Source organism: Mastomys coucha, chromosome X (assembly GCF_008632895.1).
Source record: "Mastomys coucha isolate ucsf_1 chromosome X, UCSF_Mcou_1, whole genome shotgun sequence".
NCBI lineage: Eukaryota > Metazoa > Chordata > Mammalia > Rodentia > Muridae > Mastomys > Mastomys coucha.
This window is the reverse complement of record NC_045030.1, coordinates 1,627,262-1,652,097: the sequence shown is the minus strand read 5'-3', so window position 1 is coordinate 1,652,097 and position 24,836 is coordinate 1,627,262. Positions and strand designations below refer to the sequence as shown.

General features: G+C 39.0%; 1 protein-coding gene and 1 pseudogene across 2 annotated transcripts in view; one reads left to right on the top strand and one right to left on the bottom strand.

The window, feature by feature from the left end:
• Clcn5 (chloride voltage-gated channel 5) overlaps positions 1-24,836 on the top strand; it is a 154,168-nt gene that overhangs the window by 67,824 nt on the left and 61,508 nt on the right. The window lies entirely within an intron of this gene.
• LOC116096318 lies at positions 15,502-15,583 on the bottom strand (annotated as a pseudogene).

Here is a 24,836-nt window from a genome sequence, read left to right as displayed (position 1 = left end):
GCACCACACACACAGCACTAATCAGGACTATTAGGGAGAGGAAGGCAGTAAACAAAATGATTAAATGCACAGTGTGTCATTGTCGCCCAGGAGAATGAAAAAGCAAGGGAAACAGGTACATAATGAGTGGGGTGATAATAGTAGAGAAAGTGGTAGCATCTCAGTTTCCAATAGAGTCTTCAGGAAAGGCCGCCGTGTTCTGAGAGCATCAAAGCCATTGAAGCAGTAGCAGAAGTGTGTGTTCAGTCATAGATGGAGGAAAGAGTACTGATGATTAGTATGAATCTGGACAAAGGAAGGATTGTTTCCTTTTTGTAATCCAACAAAAGCCATTGTGCCATTGTCATATTTAGAAATAATTACTGACTCTTTGACATCATATATCCATTGTTCAAATTTCCATCTCTTTTGGAGGTATCATAAACTAGGATCTAAATAAGGCCCTTGCGTTAATTTCATTGGCCAGTATTTTAAATGCCTTTGAATTATAAACCTATCTTTACTTTTTCCCTCATAATTATTTGTTGGAAGAAAGTAGGTCATATATCTGCACTGCTTTCCACAGTCTGGTGTTTTTATGAGCACATTTCCTCTGATGGAGTTTCCATGTTCCTTTTCTTTGCAATTCCTATTAATTGGGAGTTGTATCTAAGAGCCTGATTAGATTCAGGCTTAATTTGTGGGGAGGGAAGAACTGCCTCCATTCAGAAATACGAGTCTCTGTGTGTGGTAGTTTGCCATTGATGCTAAAATCCTAGAGCCATTATTTCATTAGCAGTTGTAAAACGATGGCATTCCACTATTCACCCTCCCTTTAATAGCTGGGTTACTTCTGTAAAGTAAAACTTCCCCTCATTTGCTATTTGATTACCTACTAATAAAAGTTTTCCTAAGAAAGGGTAAATGCTTGGATCTCTTATCAGGACTAAAAATAATGAGTTTGTTCACTAGCATATTGCAAAGACATGCTTTCAAAAGCTATTTTGATAAACACAGGGATTTAAATGTATTTAGTTTTTTCCTCATTGTAGTTCTCCGCAGTGAAGCCCAAATCTTCCATCTTCTGCCAATGTGAGCTTCTTCAGATATGGTGTCATGTGTCTGTAATTCTGCATTCAGGGTATGGAGGCAGGAATATCATTGCAAGTTTGAGGCTACCATAGGCCACATAGTGAGTACCATGCCAATATAGACCCTGTCTCTGAAAGTCAAACTTAGTTGGCCTTCAGTCCTTTGGCTCTAGAAGTGATTTGATAACTTCTCTGCCTTCAGGGATGCAAAAATGCTTCTTACTCACTGTCATCATCACTCTGACATCTGACATGCTTTCAACAAGCATTTGTTTAAGTCAGATAACTTATTAGAGTTCATATATTATGTGGGCATCTGGGTTCTAATTGCATCTGGATTGGTAGTTGTTTTTAGGCTTCTTCATGATCAGAGCAACAGATTTAACAAAATGTTTGTCTCATACTGTTAGTGATAGATAAAATATATTATTCATCTTAAGTTCTTATTTATAATTCAAAGTTAGAGTTATTAGGGATTGGATATTCCTTTGATTCATAACCCTCATTTTGACTGTTGTGTGGCAAATCAGGAGAGTTCCAGAGGCTGACTAGGAAGCCACTGAAATAGGTGTTATGAGGTCTGATGGAGGCTTGGGGCAAGGTGGTGATGCTGACAGTGGTAAAAGTAGTTATGAATGTACTTCAAATGTAGAGCAGTTTGGATTGTCTGATGTTGGATGTGAAGTATGAGAGAAGGAATCAAAGGCAGACTTCTTTTTCTTCTTTATCATGAATGAATTGTATGCATGTCTGGGTACCACCTCTATCTCCTCTTTAATCCTTAACACCTTGAGCTTTCCCAGTGCATAGTACCTGGGCAAGGACTCACAGAGAGCAAACATTCTCTGCACAAAGTAAGCATGTATTTATCACCTCTCCTAGTTACTTTTGTAAAGGTTTTTGAGCATCTCTTGGATTTGCATATACAAAAGTAAGCAAGCATGAGGGGTTATGAATGTATTGTGTGCTAAGGTTGGTATCTAAGAATAAATTCCTGTTCTCATAAAGCCTCCTTTCATATATTCAAGGGTTGTAAAAAGTGAATTTTGTCATAATTCCTCTATGCAATCCTTGGATCCAGCTTTTTTATTCTGTCTGCTCTTTCCCTGTGATTCCTGCTGCTAGTGCTTTCTTTATGCAGTATATGGAGCTGGGATTCAGAAAAAAATTTAAATATGGAAGGCTCTCCTGTTTGCCTGTGTGTATTTATAGCTAAGTATTTCTTAACAATGGGAATTTCTGAGAAATATGGTTGTTAGCTTATTTTTGTCATTGTATGAATATTATGGAGTTTCCTAGTTACTGTTCTATTACTGAGAAGAGACACCATAACCAAGGCAACTTATAAAGGAAATGGTTTAATTGGGGGCTTATTAAAATTTCAGTGTGAGTCCATGACCATCATGGCAGGGAACATGGCAGCAAGCAGGCTGGTATGCTTCTGGGGCAGGAACTGGGAGCTCATATCTTATTGCAAGTTATAGGCAGAGGCAGGGGAGAGATTGATTGAGAGATTGAGAGAGAGAGAGAACACAAACAAGCTTGGGTCTGGCTTGGGGTTTTTGAAAGCGTAATGTCCACCCCTAGGGAGATGCCTCCTTGAACAAGGCCACACATCTTCTAATCCTTCCCAAAACAGTTCTACCTACTAGGGACCAAGCACTCAAATATATTAACCTGTGAGGGCAATTCTCATTAAACCACCACGGGAGTGTATAGTTAAAATAATAAGGATGCAGCATCACTAGGTGATGAAATCCTGTGTGACTACTATTGTATATGTAGTTTGTGGTTTACCAGAGCATCATGTGGTATGTGACTATAGTTCCTATTGTATGACAGTGTGCTGATATGTGGAGCCAGTGGTAAGTTGGGCAGTCCAGTCCCTGTAGCAGGTGCATACAGGAAGATGAAAATCATTCTCACTGTGTAAGATCACATATACATGCTTGAGATGCTGCAGAATGAACTTACTTACTCTACTTTAGCCTCCACTCTCTGAGCATCAAACCCTATTCATCACATTCTCAACACACATAGGCAGCTTGAGATGTGAACCTACATATGCAGAGTCCCACTGACAGGTTAGCAGGAACAGAGTCCTGCTACCCTAACTTTGTTCTCTTACACCTCTAAGGAAGGGCAGTGGGCTCTCTTGGTTTTCATCTTTGATGGAGCTGTTGTAGGAAGGTATATTTGTTTGTTAACACTGACATTTTTATACATGCATACATAGACAGTCATAGATATGCTTATGCATAAGCTGGATTGATAGGAGAATAAATATGAAAGAGGCCTACCTATAGCTAGGTGTACAGCATATACAGGCCTGTGAGCATGGAATGTTTCTTTTGTTGTTTGATACACTTGTTTTCTCATAGAAAATGACTTATTGTCATTCATTTGTATTCTCTTTCCCTCCCCCTCCCCTCCCCTCTGACTCTCTTCCCTTCTCTGTGACATACAGTAGGAAAGTGAAAAACTGAAACTTGTGATGTTGTTTTTCATATTCCTCATAGGAAGGGGTGTGAACTTCATTGATTTAGACACATTAAAGAAGCATTACCAGAGAGCCAGTCCTTGCATTGTCTTTTACAGATTCTGTGAGTCACTGATATTCATGCCTCCTTCACCTGGCTTTTGCATGTATGAGTATGACCATACTATTGTAAAATGGATATTCATTCAGACACATATGTACAAAAATGGGAGTGTAAGAGGTAAAAGTAATAATAGCCAGGGGCCAGGTGCTATACTCTAAGCTTGCATTTTATTTACTTTTCTTGGTACTCTTTAAAGAGAAAGAATTTGTTATTCTCATTTTTCAGAAGTAGTCCATGACCTTGGGGGAAAGCAGGTAGATTCTTTAATCAAATACATGGTGAAGTATAGGTTTGAACCAGGGTTTGTAGATACCAAGCCCCCCATGGTTTCCCTGTCATATCCATGATGCTGGTGAGGTCCCCAGCATCACCCGGCCCCTTTTAGAAATACGAAATCTTGCCTGGCGGTGGTGGCTCATGCCTTTAATCCCAGCACTTGGGAAGCAGAGGCAGGCGGATTTCTGAGTTCGAGGCCAGCCTGGTCTACAGAGTAAGTTCCAGGACAGCCAGGGCTATACAGAGAAACCCTGTCTCAAAGAACCAAAAAAGATAAAAAAAAAAAATACAAAATCTTCTGTATTACTCGGGTACTGTCAGAGCCTCTCAGGAGACAGCTATAATATATATATTATAAATATATATAATATATACACACACATATATATATACATGATTATGTATATACATGTATATATATATATATGTATATACATATACATATATATATATATATATATATATAAAGAAATACAAAATCTTGAGCTCGGTAATCAGAAACCTCTGTAAGCTATCTTATTACCAAGTCCTCCAGGTACCTGAACAGGATGCTGATGTGTGTTAAAGGTAAGGATGCCAATCTCTACTGCCACCTTGTGAGCTTATGGCCTCCTTTCTCTGTCTCTCTCTCTTTCTTTCAGTATTTTGTATCTCTGGCTTTATATTTTTGTAATCTCAGAACAAAATATGAATATATTTATTTAGACATGTTTCTCTGTCTCTCTGTCTCTGTGTCTGTCTGTCTGTCTCTCTCTCCCTCTCCCTCTCCCACTCCCTCTCTCTCTCTCTTTCTCTCTCTCTCTCTTTCTCTCTTTCTCTCTCTCTCTCTCTGTGTAGGGTGCAGAGGTCAACCTGAGGTGCTTCCCCTTAGCGGACACCTACCCTGTTTTTTGAAACAGTCTCTAATCAGGACCTGGCGCTCACCAGTTAGGCCAAGGGATCCATCTTTCTCTGACTCCTCATGCTTGGCTCATGCTTGGCTTTTTTATATGGAGGCTGGGGGTTGAACTCAGGTGCCTAGACATACTTAATGTGAAGCTCAAGAACCTTGTCTTCTTTCTCATTATGAATAAATACCCCGTGTCAAAGGTGAACCCATGTATTCCTTTGCTGTGAGCCTTTTGCCCTACTTCAGTTCTCTGATCCTTGCTACCTGGGTGAGAGTGTTGCCTCAGCAAGGATTCTGAGAGCCAGACCTTTGTGTTTGTAAAGGACAGAGAACATCCTTTTGTGCGCTGCACAAAAGCATATTGACCACAACTTCTACTTGGGATTCTAAGCTTTGCAACAAGTGTAGAGTTGTAAACAAGCAATACTCTGGCCTTGCCATTGTGGAGCACACAGTTAAGCTAGAAGAATTGAATTCTTTTTATCAACTATTCCATCTCCATGCTTTAAGAGAGTATATGGGTTACAATATGGACTTCTTATTAGAACTTCTATCTTGCAGTTGCATAGCACATGGAGTTATGAAGGAGAGAATATTCTCTATTTGTCTGAAGAGGCATAAATGACTACACAGAACTCTTGTTTTGCACGCGTGCGCGCGCGCGCGCGCACACGCGCACACGCGCACACGCACACGCACACACACACACACACACGAAGGGCAGGTTCCTGAGCCTTCCTGCTTGCTCCCCCTCTCGAATCCTTGGAACCTAGGTGTGAATGCTGCTTCAGTGCAACACACCTGTTCAAGGATTCAAAGAGGCTGAGCCTTGTCTGCGTGTAGAATGGCCCATACCTGCACATGTCATCTGCCACCTTTCCTCCTCCTGGCCAACATTCGATTTTGTTTTTAGCTTCCAGACCTTGTTCTGCATATTTTCTAGTGGGAAAATGGACTTTATCGATTCCCAGCTTGCTAAGTGTCAGATCATATAATGAGGAGCACACATTAGGTGCTGCTACTCAGGCAACCCATTTGTTACATCCAATGATAACCACTGTTCCACAAAGCTTGAATTGTATAAAGGCATTGGAAAGGAATGGAGTGTCCTCATCCACTGTACCCTCTTTCATCATGTATATGCATATTCAGATCTCAGCCTTCTTGCTATCTTCTAAACATAAATGAGGCCCACACAAATTCTCAAGTATGATCTGGGAAAGATACCATTTTGTATACATAGAAGTTTTCTTTGAGAGAGTATGCTTATGGGGGAGCAAATACATATATAAATCAGGGGTGTCAGGCTTGGGTATAGGTGGTGATGCTTGGCTGAACCAGGAGACAAGGAAAGTTAAATATTATATACAGAACCGCACAAACATGGTACAGGTGCCTGGGCCTTCTGCTCTGCTCATCCTCTCTAATCCTTTGTCCCTGGGTGAAAATGCTATTTGTATGCAATGCACCCGGGCAAGGATTTGGGGAAGGTGAGCCTGATCTGCATGGAGAAGGACAGGAGGTCTGTGCATCATGTCTCATCTGTTTGCTGCTTGCAAACTTCCTTTATGCCTTCCTCCCCTCCTACCTTCTTTCCTTCTATAAATACAATGGGCACGGTGCATGGAAGAATGAATGTGACAAATTTGGCCTCTCCCCACCTGAATTTTATAGGTAGAACTTTATTACCACCTATGACCCTAACAGGTATCGAGGACAAGTGGAGCACATAGTAAACTCTGTATTGATGTAAGTGTGTGGCTTTTCATTCTAGCTCTCATACCAACACCTGTAAGATAAATTCTTCTTTTTTTTTCTTTTCTCTTTTATTAGATATTTTCTTTATTTACATTTCAAATGTTATCCCCTTTCCTGGTTTCCCCTCTGGAAACCCCCATTCCCTCCCCCTCCCCCTGCCACTCCTGCTTTCCTGTCCTGGCATTTCCCTACATTGGGGCATTGAGCCTTCACAGGACCAAGGGCCTCTCCTCCCACTGATGACTGACATGGCCATCCTCTGCTACATATGCAGCTGGAGCCATGAGTCTCATGAGTCTCACCATGTGATCCATTCCTTTGGTTGGTGGTTTAGTCCCTGGGAGCTCTGGGGGTACTGGTTGGTTCATATTGTTGTTCCTCCTATGAGGCTGCAAACCCTTCACCTTCTTGGGTCCTTTCTCTAGCTCCTCCATCAGGGATCCTATGCTCAGTCCAATGGTTGGCTGAGAGCATCCACCTCTGTATTTGTCAGAGCCTCTCACTATGCTGTGCTATGTGTTGTTGCAGGAGTGTTCTGCTGAGGAGCATAGCTTTCTCCAGAGGAGAGATGTACGGTGAAAGCTGCTTTCCTACTGAGAGAGCAGTCATTCAGGGAACGAGGAAGTAAGCCTTCCCAGTCTGTCATTCATTCGCAGGCGCTTGTGTGTGTGTGTGTGTGTGTGTGTGTTTCCATGTAGATGCACATGTGACATATGGACGTGTAGATGTATTTCTCTGAATACCTAAAAGGCAGGAGAGGAGACATAATCACTATCTATGCTTACATGCATTGAACTTTCTTCTTACACACTAAACATGCACATCTGTTGTATAGGTGTCTAAACCCCAGGTTTTGCTCACCCTTGCCTGTTCTTAAAGACCTGGCATGAATGTTGTCTGTTTTTTTTTCTTGTTTGCCTTTTCAGACAAAATCTTACAATATAGTCTGGCTGGCTACAATTTCATAATTTTCCTATTTTACTCTCCTGAGTGCTGGTATTTGAAGGCTGTGGCATTTTGCTTTGCATGAATGCTCTTATCAGTGCACTGGGATTCTGGGATTGTGTAAAAATACAAACCCTGAGCCTTGCATATGTATAGGGAAAGCCTGTGCACCACTTCTCATTGTTTTTCTTGCTCTTTTAACAGGTGGCTTGTATTTGTATTTTGTTCTGGTCATCCAGAGTGATTGAATTCCTGATGTTTGGTAGTGCTGCAGTGAACTAATCTGTCTGAAATGCTAGCTTTACTGTCTACTGAGCCTATGGAGATTAAGCTTCTTTATGATACAGCTTCCTGGGTGGGAAATGAGCTCAGGGTATTGGAATGTAGGCTTTTTCTTCATCTGTTCATATATAGAGTATACCTGTGCACACACATGTGGTATGCACATGCAGACAGAGCCTTCTGCTTGCCTCCCCCTCTCTGTTGTCCTTGTCATCTAGATATGAATGTTGTCTTGGTGACAACATTCTACTCTTTGATGGTCAGAGGGGATTTTACTTCCGCATAGAAGGGCAATTGCCTGTGAATCAGTGCTTCATCATTTCTCCCCCTCCAAGTACAGGTTTGCTCATACCATGGTGAGCAGGTGGTAGTCGCCAAGCTAGACTAGCTCTTACCCTCAAAAGACATGTGTAGGGAGTGAAATCTCCATGTTTTCAGTTGGTGGTGGGTCACAAAATGGGACTTTTTTTTTTTATCTACAGAAACACATGAAATGTAAGACTTCCCATTTCTGCTTTCATATTGGTACAGTGCTCCCCCCCCCCCCCCCCCCGAGTACTCAAGGTCCTGATCCTTCTCCTCTGCTCCCCCTCTCTAATCCTTGCTATCTGGGTGCTTAGTGCTATCTCAATGCAATGCACCTGGGCAAGGGTTCAGAGAAGGTGAGCTCATCTGCATCAAGAAGGACCAGAGGCCCTGTGTGTCAGCCTTTCCCTCCCTCATTTCTTCCCCTCCCTCTCCCTCCTTCCCTCTCCTGAGTAAAATAATTGAGTGATTCAAGTATATCAGGGAACCCTCTAACAGATTATTTAAGAGATTTTAGGCATTCTAGTTGGCTTCTTTCTAGACTAACTAGCGTTATAAAATACTCAGGTACCTAGAATGAGAGGGTGTGGCTTTCTCCATATTCTGTCCTGTATGGTTGGGGTCATATATATACAGGATGGGGTCAGAAGCCCAAACCTTCTGATATGTTTCCCTCCTTCCTTTCAGCCTAGAGGTGAGTGTTGCCCCATGCATGGTTTCCAGCTAAAGATTCACTAGAAGGACAAAGAACTATTAGATCTGCCTTTTCCCCTTCCCAGTGTCTAGTTTCTACTGTATATTGGGCATTCAGTTTAATGTTGAGGATGTAGTAATGGATGGGTAATAAGGGCCAGATTGCTGCATGTAGTCTCTAGTGGGCACCTTTAGGGGACAAACACCATCTGGATCAATAGTGTACATGGACACAGTGATGAAGACATCAAATAGTGATAGCAATACAGTACAAGCTGGAATGCCTATACACCCTGCAAATACGCAAATTCCCCACACATGTACATATTTTTCTTCCTACAACTATTTTTCTTCACCATGCCCTTGGAGGCACATTCTTATAGAATCTGTATTTACAGGAGGTTTTATAGTTTGAGCCTGTAAAGTACCCCTTTATCATTCAAAGCCTGTATGAAAGAGACTGAACTTCCTTGAGATATCTACCATAAGTTGTTCTGGAGTGAGGAATAGGGAGGCATCTATCTTTTCACTAATCTTATATGCAAAACATAAAATATGGAAATTAAAAGTTCCTAGATTTTTAATATTACTGTACTATCACCATATAGTGGAGTATTATATCTTCACCTCTATCTTTGTCTGTCGGTCCATCACTTTCTTTGTCTATTGTATTTTATTTGTATTGTATTTGCTTAGGGTTTTGTTCCATAAAAGTGCCTGCCACTGTGTCTACGCTATCACACAGGCTGTACACACATTCTAAGATTGTATTTTCTCCCCTCCACTATTCTTGGTGCTTAGCGTACTGTTCTGTGATAGGGATTTTAAGAACAGGGTTCTTATCTGATGTCCACAGTGCATAGTATCCTTAGATTATACCCTCATTCATTTATTCACTCAATAATTCATTTACTTATGGGTATTTTGGAAACAAAGGGTCACTATGTAATCTAGGCTGGCCCTGAATTCATAGCACTCCTCCTGGATGCTGGGATTATAGGGTAATTACCACTGCCACTTGATCCATTACTTTTTTTTTTTTTTATAGTAACAAGATTGAATGACTTTTATCTTTACATTACTTCAAGATTCTGTCATCTTTTCCATGCTATTGAAGGGCAACAGTTCATGACTGTAAGCACAATGGACATCTCAGGGCTTCCATTCTTAAATTACTAGAGGAATATCTGCACTGAGGATGACATTTTTTTTTAAGGTGGAGTCTCATGTAGCCTATGCTGGTTTTAAGTCTCCTGTGTAGCCAAGGATCTCTCAACCTTCCTGGCTCTACCTCTGGTCCCTTAAGGGTACTTAAAAATAGGTTTATTTGTTTTATGAGCATATATGTGCACCATGTGTATGCTGTTGGATCTTCTGAACTGGAGTTACAGATGATTGTGCACCATCAGGTGGATGCTAGGAACTGAACCAGGAGGAATGCAAGTTCTTTTAATGACTGGGCTATCTCTCCAGCCCCCTTACAGGGTACTTTTTTGTTTGGTTGGTTTTGGTTTTTTGTTTTTCGAGACAGGGTTTCTCTATGTAGCCCTGGTTGTCCTGGAACTCTGTAGACCAGGCTGGCCTTGAACTCAGGAATCTGCCTGCCTCTGCTTCCCAAGTGCTGGGATTAAAGGCATGCGCGGCCACCACTGCCCGACAACAGGATACTTTTTAACACCAGTGTTTCCTAAACTGCAATTTGGTCTACTTAAAGTTTTTGTTTTTTAAAACTAACAGGATTAATGTGGGGGAGCAGTTTTAGGTTTATCTGAACAGCTGACTGGAAAATATCAAAGTTTCTGTATAGTTCCTACCTCAGCATTCCCTGTTCTTAACATCTTCTGTTAGTGTTTCACACTTGTTACTAACAATGAACCAATGTTAGTACATTGTAATAAGTTGCAAAAGTTTATAGTTTATATTAGAGTTCTTTTTTTAAACTTATTTGTTTGAGACATTGTCTTGCTGTAGAGCCTAGGCTGGCTTGGGCCCCAAGATCCTCCTCTCTTAGCTTCCTGACTTTACAGGCCTGCACCATTAACCCAGGCCATTTTTTGGAGACACGTTCTCACTATATTGCCGAGTGTAGACTGGAGCTTATGGGGTTGAGCTGTTAAGTGTTTGGGCACATAGGCAGGCATCAATGTACTTGGGGAGGGTTTCCTTCTATGCTGTGTAGCCTATGGGTCTAGATAAATATATAACAACATATATTCACCACCTACCATTATAATATCCTGTGTACCCCACCTCTTCACTCTGTTCTTCTCTGCTAAATCTCTTGTAGCCACTGCTCATTTTATTGTTTTCACAGTCTTTGGAATCATACTGTGTGTTACCTTTTCACAAGGTCTGGTTTATAAAACTCAAAGTTATGCATTTAAGGTTTTCCTTAGTGTCTTTTCATGTTATATGACTCCTTTTTATGTATTGTTGTATTTGATTTTCTAATGACCTGTTCAATAATTTCACATCTATATTCATAAGAGATACTGGTTTATAGTTTTCTTATTTTTTATGTAATTATGGTCTTAGGCTAATCTTGGTCCATAGAATGGAGGAGATTGTTAAGAATGAACATGATTTCTGCTTAAGTGTTTAGTACAGTAGAATACACTGGTGAACTTGTTTGTGTTTTCTAGTTTGCAGTTTTATTACTGATTCAGTTTATTTAAATAAATGTAGGCCTGTTTTCAGAATCTAGTGTTTCTTGTGTGAATTTCAGTGGATCAATTGTATTTTTCAAGAGTTATTCATTTCTTTCATCTAGGCTATTGTAGAGGAATTTTAATCCAGCAATATGACTGCTCTGGTAAGAGATCACATCCAAAACCTTCTAGGTCTGTGTGATCCGGCTGCAGTACAGACACGCCTTTAGTCCTAAGAGCAGATCTCTTGAGTTCAAGGCCATTCTGCTTAGAGCAAGTTTCAGGTAAAGAAAAGCTTAGGTATATGCCTTTTTTTTTGTATTTCTTGTTTTTATTTCAACATTTAAAATATTCACAAGAGTAAGAGGTTCATTGACACCTCCATGAAGACGCACTAAAGCATATAGGCATTCCACAATTACAGAATTATATATGTCTCACTATATGCATGTTTACACTATAGTTTATCTGGAAAAATGCTTTTAAGAAAAAAATTTCTTTTTAGTGTTTCACTAATCTCCATAAAAAGTGAACCACAAAGCAATCCAGAAAAGATACCTAAATATAACTCAACAGTTCTTAAGACTTTCTAGCTTGTATATGCCTTTAATTCAAGTATTCAGGAGCCCGCTGCATGCAGTCAGAATTCAGTTTAGTCAGTTGGGTTTAGTGCAACAGAGTTCAGTCAGTTGTGAGTCAGTGCAGTGGAATTGGAAGTCAGTTTTGAGGCAGTGTAGTCGAGTTAAGTAGGTGGCAGTTGAGTTGGTGACGTTTCAGTTCTTGGAGTTCAGAAGCAACTTACCAGGACAGTTTTACAAACAGGCTGCAGAAAGAACAAGCTAGCCACAGGAGAAGATGGAATGAGTTACAGAGTGAGAAGGAGCCAGAAGATTAGAACAGATTGCTAGAGGTAGTTTGAGGCTTGGCAGAGCAAGTAAGTCAGAAGCTGAAAGAAGCAAGTTTGAATCAGTTTGGAGAGTTTGAGCCAGAATAGCTGAGTTGAACCAGCCAGCCACAGTTAAGAAAGAGCTAGAGAGGGTGAGTTATTCAGCAGTAAGTCTGTTAATAATGTCTCTATTATGTTTGAAGTGTCCATGCAATCAATAGTGACGGTCTTTTTCACCTTTATTTTTTTTTAAAGATATATTTTATTTTATTTCATTTTATGTGTATGAGTACACTGTAGCTGTACACATGGCTGTAAGCTATCATGTGTGTGGCTGCTGGGAATTGAACTCAAGACCTCTGCCAACCTGCTCACTCTGGCCCCGCTCGCTCCAGCCCTGCTCACTCTGGCGTAATTTATTGTAGCTGTCTTCAGACGCACCAGAAGAAGGCGTCAGCCACCATGAGGTTACTGGGACCCGAACTCAGGAGCAGTCAGTGTTCTTGCCCACTGAGCCATCCACCAGCCCCCTCCACCTTTATTTTTAAGATATAGTCTTGCTTTGTAGCTTAGTCTGGCCTTGAGCTTCCTATGTAATCTAGGTTGACCTTAACTCAAAGACCCTTTTGCTTTACCCTTCTAAGTTCTGGGATTGCATGTGCCACCATTTCCAGCTTTTATTTTGTCTTTGGCATTAGTGATTGTAATGGCTATTCCTGGTTGTCAACTGAATTTATCTGGAATGTACTTCAATCCATAATTGGAGAGCTCACCTGTGATCCAGAGCTTGAGGCTGGAAGACACAAGTTTCTGACCTGGACCTTGGCATGGAGATCTTCAGGCGTAGTGGCCATGAAAGGCTTAGGCCCAGGCAAGGTAGTACACACCTTTTAATCTCAGGAGACTAAGGCAATGAGATCTCTGAGTTCAAAGTCAGCCTAAGGACAAAACAAGTCCCAGATCCTAGATTCTTAGACTTTCCATTCACCGCTGACCATAGTTGGTAGTTGGACTACACACTGTAAGTCATCACAATAAATTCTCTTAATATAGAAAGACATTCCATAAGTTCTGTGACTCTAGACAACCCTAATACAGTGACTTTTATCTTTTTTTGTTGTTGATCTGACTAGTTTAATAAACTTGTTTTTAAACTTGTTATTCTTCTTTTCAAAGGACAAGCTTTTTATTTTGTTGACTTTTCTGTTGATTTCTGTGTTAGTTTTCTATTAGTGTGACAATATATTAGTGAGAAGTCAACTGGAAGGAAGATGTGTTTACTTTGGTTCATATTTCAAAGATTTCAGTCCATAGTTGGCTAGGTCCACTGCCTTTGAGGCAAAGTAAGGTAGAACATAGAACAAAACTGCTCCTTTCATGACAGCTGGGAAGCAGAAAGGAAGGAAGAGGCCAGGTACTGGGTATACGCTTGCATGGGATAGTCTCAGTTGATAGAGGGCCTGCCTCACGTATGAGATGGTCTGCATTCAGTGCCCAGCATTGAAAAAAAAAGGTGTATTCTTCCAGGCATTGAGTAAAGTAGGCCCACCTCCTATGTTTTCTCCAGCTTCTGAGTAATGCCATCGAAATAGGAATTCATTGATGGGTTGATCTGTTTATAAGGTCAGAGTCTTACAGTCATATCACCTTGCACAAGCTCCACCTTTGAATCCTTCTGCTTTGGGACTTAGGCTTTAAACAATGAGCTTGGGGAACCTTTCAGAGCAAACACTTATTCCTCTTCCCCTTCTCTAATTTTCTTCTACTTATACAGTCAGTATGTTCTAGTTTTCTAAAGTAGAAATGTGGTTGATTTTAGATACTTCTGCTTAGATTTGATTTATCTATCTAGTGTTAAATTTTTCATTTTACCATATACCATCTTCTTTTTTCCTTCTTTCCATCCTTTTATTTTGATTTTCTATGATTTGGCTTTGATATATTTATATGTAGACTTTTTTTTGTGTGTTGTGTAGAGGCGTTTATCCTCTTCACTGTATTTTGAGCTTTCTCAACTTACATTTGCATCGATCATTAATTTTAGAGAATTCTTGCTCATTATTACTATTTCTTGTGGGTGCATGCATGTGCGTGAGCACATGTATGTATGTATATGTATGTGTATATGTGTTTGCATGTGCCCATGTACATATGTAGAGGCCAGAGGAAGACATAGATATCATATTTTATCATTCTCCACCTTACTCCTTTCAGACAGGATCTCTCACTGAGCCTGAAGCTTGCCAATTTGACTAGGGAGGCTGACCAGCATACTCTAAAGATGTTCCTGTGTCTGTCCTCCAGTGCTGTGGCTGCAGACATACACAACCATATGCAGCTTTTTCGCATGGATGGTGGAGATTTGAATGCAGGTCTTCATGCTTGCTGCAAGCACTTTTACCCACTGAACCCTTTCCCCAGTTCAGGTCATTATTACATCACACATTTCTTTTGTTCTTTATTTACAACCCCCAGTATTTCCACTGTGTCTTCCTTATTTATATCACAGTTCTTGGTCAGTCTGAGTTTAAAAAATGTTAATTTTTAAAGCCTACTCATTTTTTCCTTTGCTGTGTCCAGTCCACTCATGAACCCATCTAACGAGTTTTAATTTCTCTTACAATGTTTCTTATGCCTAGCATTTCCTTTTCTTAGAAAGTCAATACATTTTTATTTAAGGGATTTCACATGTAATTCCTTCACTGTCCAACAGTGTCATTGGAGTTTGAGGTTTCCTAAGACCCTTTCTAGATGCTTTATCCAGTTGTGCTGCTAGCCTATAATTCTTTCATTCTTTTATCTCTCCATGAATTAAAGATGCATAAATGACAACTTTAGAGTTCTCTATTAGAGATATTTAAAAATAATTTCTTCAAATAATTCACTTTCAGAATAATTTTTAAGATGGTATTTGCCTCTCACTTTCTGACATCCCATGTATCTCTTAAAAATTGAGTTCAGAACATACTCATTCCAACAATACTCAGAATACAATGGATCTGTGAATAGAAAGAACATGGCATCCTTTCACAGCATCCTTTCACAGCATCCTTTCACAGTAAGACAGGCATCTTCATCTCCTGACCTCATGCTGGAAACAAGCTACATTATCAACATTATTATTCTTTTGAATTCTTTTCTATATCATATTCCTTCTTATATGTATCAAAAGCCATGCTGAACAATAGACTCTGGGTTGCAAGAAAAGTTTTATTATTTATTAAGTATTTATGTAATTTTCAAAATTATAATTATAATTGTATCATTTCTCTTCCTTTTCCTTCCTCCAAATCCTCCCTATCTGTGGGTATAAGAACAAAATTTAGAGTATAGTTAGGGATTATTCTGATTTAGTATAGTAGAGGTTGTAGGTTCTCTTCCAGGATCTCTGAGCTCACCAGCCCCTGGGTAAGTTGGGTAGGTTTACAGTAATAGGCATGGTTTCCCTCTTGTGGAGAGGGTCTTATGTCAAAGTAGACAGCTGTTGGTTACCACAAACACATGTAAGTTGCTATTACACTTTTAAGGTTATTGTACCATTCTGATCCTTGTGGTAACACAGCAATTAGGACTTTTTGTTTCTTTCCTCCTGTGGAAACTTGCTTGATCATTTAGTCATTTAATGGATTCATTGCAGCTCTATTCACAATAGCTAGGGAATGGAACCAACCTAGATGTTCATTAACAGATGAGGAGATAAGAAAAATGTGGTACATATGCACAATGGAGTATTGGTCTGGTGAGAAAAAAATGAGATCATGAGATTGGAAGGTAAATGAATAGGACTGGAAATGATTATACTGAATGAGGTAACTCTGGTTCAGAAAGACAAACATTGTATGTTTATTCTTATATAAATCTAGCTTTAAATCTTTTGCATGTTTAACTTAAAAACACAAGCAGAAACCAAGAAGTTAAAAAGGAGTCTTTTAGAGGCTAGGGAGGAAGGTAGATTATAGGTAAAAATAAAAACAGAGAGGTGGAATACTGGGGGTGCAAAGGGATGAAAGGAATGAATATTGGGGATGGTAGGGAGTGAGAGTAGAGGGCTAACCCAAAGCATGGGTGTATAAACCTTGTATGGAAGCCTACTATCTCACATCTCAGTTAAAAATTGCTTGGAAAAGAGTAGAATACATTTGAAATGGCAGAAAACAGGACTATGTTGAGATAAAAGGATTAAAGGGATGGGAGATGGAAGGAGGTGAAGAAGTAGTAGGGAGTTTATCTAAAACTAAGGATGTATGAAAAAGCCTCGTGGAAGCTCACTAAGCTAATATCAGCATTTGACTTAAAAACAAGAGTTCAGGGGGCTGGAGACATGGCTCAGCGAGTAAGAGCATTGACTGCTCTTCCGGAGATCCTGAGTTCAAATCCCAGCAACCACTGGGTTCTATATGGCGGCTCACAACCACCTGTAATGAGATCTGATGCCCTCTTCTGGTGTGTCTGGAGACAACTACAGTGTACTTATGTATAATAATAAATAAATCTTTATAAAAAAACACAAGAGTTCAAATGGAATTACTGTGCTTGGATGAACAGTGCTGCTCCCAGAAACAATGATATTAATTAAAATTTTCAATACAAGGCATGGGATACCTGTGAGTTATATGCTCTTCATGTCTGGGATAAACATGATATTCCATATTCTTTTAGAATTTGTTATATTTTACTTTACTTTTTAAAGATGTGCTCCTACTCTGTAGCCCTAGTTGCATTAGAACTCACTATGTAGCTAAGATTGGCCTTGATTTTCTATTGACCCTTCTGCCAGTCATAATGGCACACACTTGTAATACTAGCAACTTAGGAGGCTGAAGCAGAAGGACCATGAGTTCCAGGCCAGCCTGGTCTCTATATTGAGTTCTAGGTCTGTCTCAAACAAAACAAAATTATAATATATAGGTCTAAAATAATCCAAATTAGATGCTTTTATTCTTGCTACAGTTAGACTTTCTAATGCATTGGCTGTGTGATGTCCAGAAGATGACATTTTACAGCTCCTTTCCTTATCTCTTGACTCATATTCTTTCCACTCCATCCTTTACTTTGTTCCTAGAGTCTTCTAGGCTTGGTATAAATGTCCTTTTGGGGATAAAAACTCACCTCTAACTTATTTTCATGCACCTTAGACAGGCTTGGGTCTTGGTATTCATTACCATTTGTGGTGAAGAGGAAGTGTCTCTGATTAGGACTGAGAGTAGTACTTGTTTGTGGATATCGAGATAGGGATTTAGAAGGCAGCTTGATGATATGTTCATTTAGCTAAACAATAGTAGTAAGTTCCCCCATAGGGTACGTGACCGCCTCAGCCATGGGTTATTAACTGTATTTTTAGTCAGGCATGACTTCCCTTTGGGAGAACAGGCTCAGAACCAAACAGAGAGTGCTTGGTTCCCCCTCTAACAGTTATTCTTTTATTGCACATCTTTACATATCTTGCCTGGTAGGTTGGTATTTGTAGTTCCTAGGGTCCACATCTGGTAAGACCATTTATGTCTTTCCTCCCATCAATTTACATTGAAGCATCTGGGATGATGGGAGCTGGCCAGCATAAAGGAAACTTTCAACACAGTTAGTTTGATTTCTCTGTATTACAAATAAGGTCCATGGTATCTTTAGCAGTGAGTCTTAGCAACTAGTTCTGACGGGCAACCAAAAGGTATGTTAATAACCTGTATTGTTTTGGGAGCCTGTGTCATCTCCTTGACTACCAGCTTATGAGAAGGTACTACATAGCTGAGATTAGAAGGTTTTTTTTTTTTGTTTTTGTTTTTAACTGTTTCATGGCTATTAGAGATAGCATTATTCAGTCATGCATAATGGCTATCACCCTTTATATTTTTAGATGGCTTTCCAACTTGTAGATTTCTATATAGATACATACCCTTCATTTTGATTAACCCTCTCTCATTACCCTCTTATCTCTTCATCTCACTGTTCTTCCCCTACTTAAATTTCCCCTCTGCTTTTACATCACCTGCGTTCTGTTATGCCCTCTCCTTTGAACCATGTTCTACCTCAATGATTATATTCTAGTTTCCTGGCTTTTGCAGTTATCCTAATTTAAACACACACACAAAAGCTAAAGATTAGAAGCTAAGATCTGCACATGAGGGAGAATATGTCATGTCTACCTTTCTGGATCTGGGTTACCTCATTCAGTATAATTATTTCATTCCATCCATTGATTTGCATGTTTCATAATTTCATTGTTTTTTACAGTTGTGTAAAATTTTGTTAATAAGTACCACATTTTCATTTTCCATTTATATATTGATAGAAAGCTAGGCAGTTTACATTACTCAGCTATTGTGACTAGAACAGCAATGACGCCATTGAGGTATCTCTTTAGGGGGTGATAGAATCCTTCAGATACATGTTAAGGAGGATATGACTGGCTCATTTGATAGATTGGTTTTGAGCTTTCTGAAGAACCTCTATAGTGATTTCTATAGTGGCTGCAATAGTTTGCACTCGTCTCAGTAAATAAGCGTTCATATTTCCTCATATCCTCACCAGCATTTTTGGTTATTTGATTTTTTATAATAGCCATTCTGACTGGATATGAGATTCAATCTCAAAGAAATTTTCATGTACATTTCCATTATGGCTAATGATAAATATTTTAAAAACTTTATTAATCACTTGTACTTCTTACTTTAAGAATTATTTACAGCCGGGGCAGGGGGGCACACGCCTTTAATCCCAGCACTTGGGAGGCAGAGGCAGGCAGGTTTCTGAGTTTGAGGCCAGCCTGATCTACAGAGTGAGTTCCAGGACAGCCAGGGCTATGCAGAGAAACCCTGTCTTAAAAAAAAAAAAAACAAACAAAAAGAATTATTTACATAGATCCGTGCCCATTTTTTATTGGTTGGTTTCTTTTCTTTTTTCTTTTTTTAAAGATTTATTTATTTATTATATGTAAGTACACTGTAGCTGTCTTCAGACACTCCGGAAGAGGGCGTCAGATCTCATTTCGGATGGTTGTGAGCCACTATGTGGTTGCTGGGATTTGAACTCAGGACCTTTGGAAGAGCAGTCAGTGCTCTTAACCGTTGAGCCATCTCACCAGCCCTGGTTTATTTTCTTGATGATTAGGTTTTTTGAGTTCTTCGTATATTATAGATATCAATCCTGTGCTGGATCTATAACTGAGAAAGACAGGAACTCATGTAGCTGAGGATAAACTCTTGACCCTTCTACCTTACTTTCCTAAAGTGCTGGGATTACAGTTATATAATTACAGGCCTGTCTTCCTGTAGTCACTGGGATGGTATTTTGCTTGTTGGATTAAATTCCAATATTCTATATCATGTCTAAAAAGAAACCCTCTACATGGACTATTTCCAAAGTTTTAGCCCAGGATGAAAGTAAATTAAAAATCTATGCTTGAGGTTCTGTTTCATTTTTCTCTTTTGAAACTGGGTCTTGCTGTATAGTCCAAAGTTGTCCGACATTTGGTAGGATCCTTAGCCCTCAGATTCCCAAGAACTGGAATTATAGGCATATTCTACCACACCTAAATGAATTTGACCTTTTTTTTTTATCTCTTTAAGAACTTGTTTTTGACATGTTGGCCTTCTTCTTTATAAGGGCAGAAGGCTTTATTCTGGCTTACACTATGATCCTGTTTGGGAAGGCACAGCCATAGAAGTAAGCCTCCAGCTCCTCACACTGTATTTGTGAGATAACTGATGTAGGCATTCTTTACCGTCAATACAATCGTGCATTCCTGAATTTACTCTCTGTTAGATAGGGCAGCCAAGTCTTTCAACAAGATTTGATATTCAGTTTGTTAAAGTGTAGTTAGGAATTTTATTATGTAGGTGTCAAAGTGAAAAGCATTTATAAATGTAGCGTCACCTTTGTCAGGTCTGACAGTCCCTTATTCTTGACCTTCTAGATACCTCATTGTCACATTAATTTTGCTTTTTGAGATTGGATCACACCACACTTACCTCTAACCAAGTATCCCTTCTTCTTACTAGGCCTCAGTTGTGGTTGTACAGGCACATGAGACTAGCCTCCTGTGATTTGTCACGCCTTTGAAAGTCTGTATGACAGAACATTTGTTGCTTTATCTGAACAAAAACATCTAAAGAAAAGCTAGGCTTAGGTAGCATAATGTTTTATCTGATGTTTTAAAGCCATTTTAAGTAAATTATCTCTTGCTTATTTATCTGTTGGGAATGATCCAAAAGATATAGACCCAGGTTATCAGTTCTTTTAAAAGTATTTACAGAAAAGATCAGCGTGTCATTTGCTTCATTTCCCAATTATCTCTAGCTTGATGTGACTTCTTTCTCCTTCTTACCAAATTCTTGTCCAAGTACAGCTTCTCCCAGGTTAACTCTTTATGTCAACAGCTTTTACAGTGCCTTGTCCCTTTAACTCAAGCGTACACTGGAATATTCTAGGGGTTAGTTTATGTTTGGCAAAATGCAGTTACTTTATAAAACATGGCAAGGTTTTGGGTTGAGTATTAATGTATTTTATTTTCTTAGTTTTCATTTATTTGTTTATTGAGGCAGGGTCTCCAAATCTGGCCTGTAACTCACTATGTAGTTCAGGATGGCCTCAGAATTATTGCAATCTTCCTGCCTCAGCCTCCTGATTACTGGGAAAGGGGCTGTGAACCATCATACTCAGCCTTTTCCATTTTAAATAACTGAATAAATATATATTTAGGCATTTCACAGTTCTCGCTTTAAGTACCATAATTACTTGAAGAGACACCATGGCCAAGACCACTTATAGAAGAAAGAATTTATTGGAGCTTCCAGTTTCAGAGGTTGAGTTCATGAACATCATGGTAGGGAACATGGCAGCAGACATGATGCTGGAGCACTGGCTGAGAGTTTAGATTCTTGATATATAAGTAAGAGGCATAGAGAAAGGCAGAGAGATAACTGTCAGTGGGCTTTGAAACCCCAAAGCGCCCTTAGTGACAAACCTGCTCCAATATGGCTAGACCTTAATCCTTCACAAACAGTTCCACCAACTAGGGACCAAACAATGAAATATATGACTCTGGGGGGCTTTCTAATTTAAACCATCATACCCTGCTTCCTCTATTCACAGTCTCCATTTTCCATATTTAAAATATCCAGAACCCGTAGTTACTCAGAATGTCATTCACAGGCCAATAAATATTTTACTGGAACAATAATGAGAACTGGAAAAGTCTGTTGCTTCTCTTCGAGTGTTAGTGCTGAAGTACATAATATACTCAGTATTTTTATTGAAGGGATAGTGTGTGTTGTTAGCTCACTCACATATTGGCTTCTATATATTTGTTTTTATTAAATAAGTTAGTTGTTATGGGAATTTTAGTTTATTTGACCCAACATACATCAGTCCTTACAGTAAATCAGGAGGACAGAAAGTTATACCACAAACTAACACCACTGCGTCCACGCCCACCAGCTGGCTCTTGTTTTGGTCCAGTGCAAATTCTGGGAATGTGTACGCCTTCCCTTTTCCCTCTTCCTCTTTTTAAAAACTTAATGTGATTTAATTATAATATAATCATTTCCCCTTCCCCTTCCTCCCTTATATCCCCTCTTTTTGTCAAATTCATATCCTTTCTTTTCATTAATTATTGTTACATACATATATGCATATTTATATATATATATACATACTCTAAAATACATGAATTAAATATTAAATTTTACTGTCAAATGGCTTCAATTATCCAATCAAAAGACACAGCCTGACTGAATGAATCAAGAAACAAAAGCCACCTTTCTCTTTTAACTAAATCACCAGCATTGAAACTAGAAGTAGCAAAGGGTTTTTCCAGCTGGTTCCACCTCTCTCTGTTTTCTATCATACAGCTGCCACATTTGCCACTAAAATAGTATTTTTAATGTTTTTCTGGGTGGAAACCGTAGTGCCTCCATTTGGCCACCCAAGTCCTCCAGTTTCTCACAGACACCTTACCTGTATTCTAGTTAAGTAAGAGTAAATGTTAGACTGACATGTATCTGCAAGGTTTGCCTCACTTCATTTCCCGGGCCTGAAATAATCTCTCTCCTCCATGAAGCCTTCTTTAGCTTCCCACCTTCCCTCCATTCTCCACATGCCAACTGTATTCTTAATCTAGCAGTCCAGCACAGCCTTTGTGTCATTTAAGGCTTTCCCCCACCTAGATCATAAATTCCTTGACAGTTAGTGACTGAGTCATAAACTCCTTTTGTATCCCCAGTTTCTTTTCCTGTTAGTGTAAGATTTGTGAAGAGTCAGCCGTATACATGTACTGATGAGCTGTTAACCCTCCCTCCTCAACTGCAGTAAACGTTTTATTGAACACCTATTCTGAGACAACATGAAATTGCTAGAACAACGTAAATGGGGACACAGACTAAAGTGAAAGAAGACTGTGCAGTCAACATGGGAGTCTGAACAAAGGGAACATTGAAGGAAAAGCCTGTTTGAGCTGCTCTTAGATGGATTTAATAGCATTCCCCAGACTGAAAAGAAATGGGGACGAGGATAGGCAAGATTCTACATAAGGACACAAAGGCATAAAAGTACAGTCATTTCTTCCTTATCTATGGAGAACTGGTTTCAGAACTCTTGCCCAAGATATCTGGTTCTTTATGTAAAATGGCATACAGTACTTATATATGACCTACATACATCTTTCTTAATGTACTTTCAATCCTCTCTACATTATTTGTAAATGTTGTAAAATTGTAAATTTCCCTAGAAATTTGTAAAATATTAGTAAAATGTCAATGCTATGAAATTATTTGTTATACTATATTTAGGTAATAATAACAAAAAAGTAAGTCTGTCATTTCATCACTATAAAACTGATTTTAAAAATATTTTTGATCTATAGTTGGTTGAATTGGCAGATACAACACTCAGAAATATAGAGAGCCAACCTGATATGGCCTATTTATAAGGAGTAATAGGTACATGTCAGTTCTGCTAGAAGAAATAACAACCATATAACACTCTCAACACTTTACCTCTACTTAGCCTTCTATTGTTTGACAAGTTCTACCTGCAACCGCAGTACTAGATGGGAGAATGAACAAATCAACCTCCCACTTAGGTTATTCCTGGCATGCCCCCAATTGTGGCTGACTTCTGGCTTTTAGTCATGTGCAGGTTTGATTTATTCCAGATATACCTTCATTGGACTGAAACATCATAATCAAGTCACAAGGTATTATGGCTTGGAGTTCTACTACACATGAGTCCAAATATCAACTTTAAAAATATTATTTTTTGTTTATGTGCAAGGTTGACCACTTTGTATTGGTTAAACAACAAACTCAGTAAGTTTTATCTATATATTTGTACGTTTTTCTGTATATATGTTATAATAATAATAAACCAATTTGAGAGAGAGTGAGGGGGAATGGGAGGGGCTGGAAGATGGGAAAAGAATGGGGAGATGATGTAATTGCATTTTAATTAAAATATGTTAAAAGACAAGCAAAAATTAATTAATTAATTAATTAATTAATTAATTTGTTTGTTTGTTTGTTTGTTTGTTTGTTTATTGGTTCTGGAACTTGAGCCCAGAACCTCACTCATGATATGCAGGTGCTGCATCAGAGATGTATTCTCATGCCTTCTAACACTTTTTCTTTTGAAAACCCCACTATGTTTTCCAGTGTGGCCTTGAACTTACTCTGTAGTACATACAGGCTTTGTATTTGCAATCCTACTGCTATCTGGCATAGCTAGGATTGTAGGTTTGAACCACTTGGTCCAACTCAAATGTCAGCTTTAAAGAATTTTGTTTATTCATTCCAATGCTTTATTTTTTCTTTTGAACATCTTTATATCTACAAAATAACTGTAAATGCTGTATCAAAATGAATTTGCTATAGGCAGATACCATATTCACTTTTACTGATGGTATTTATTCCCTTTGTTGAACTCCTCCTCATTCATCTGTTTAGCTTGAGTTACTACTGGCTGCAACTTCCATTGGCCCTGTCTTTACGTGCATTTACTAACGAAACACTTTACAATCCAAACATGGAAACAAATGGCTGCTTCAGGAACAGTTTAATCTTAGGTAGCTCACTTTAGCTGGGTTGTCCCATGTCAGTGCGTTATAGGATAGTGTTTGTAAGGTCCCTGTGGGGAAAAATAAGAAGTTTTCCAGCTATTCCTTTATTGAGTCTTCTGTGTTATTTTGTTCTAATGAATTCTCAGCACAATAGGTACACACATCTGAAACTCTGAATACAGGATGCTTTCCAAAGCCAAACATAAATTATTTCTGGACTTCCCATAGTTTCTTTCCATGATTTATGTGGTTAATAGAGTTGCTGGAACTGGGTATTTTAAATCATGTTCTGAATGAAACAACCACAGGAAAAGAAGGAAGGAAAGGATTCTGTCACCTTACACATTCTTTTGCTTTTGTTCAGAGGTATCCACCATATCTCCCTCCCAGGCATTTAATATTCTCTTCTTCTCTTCTCTTCTCTTCTCTTCTCT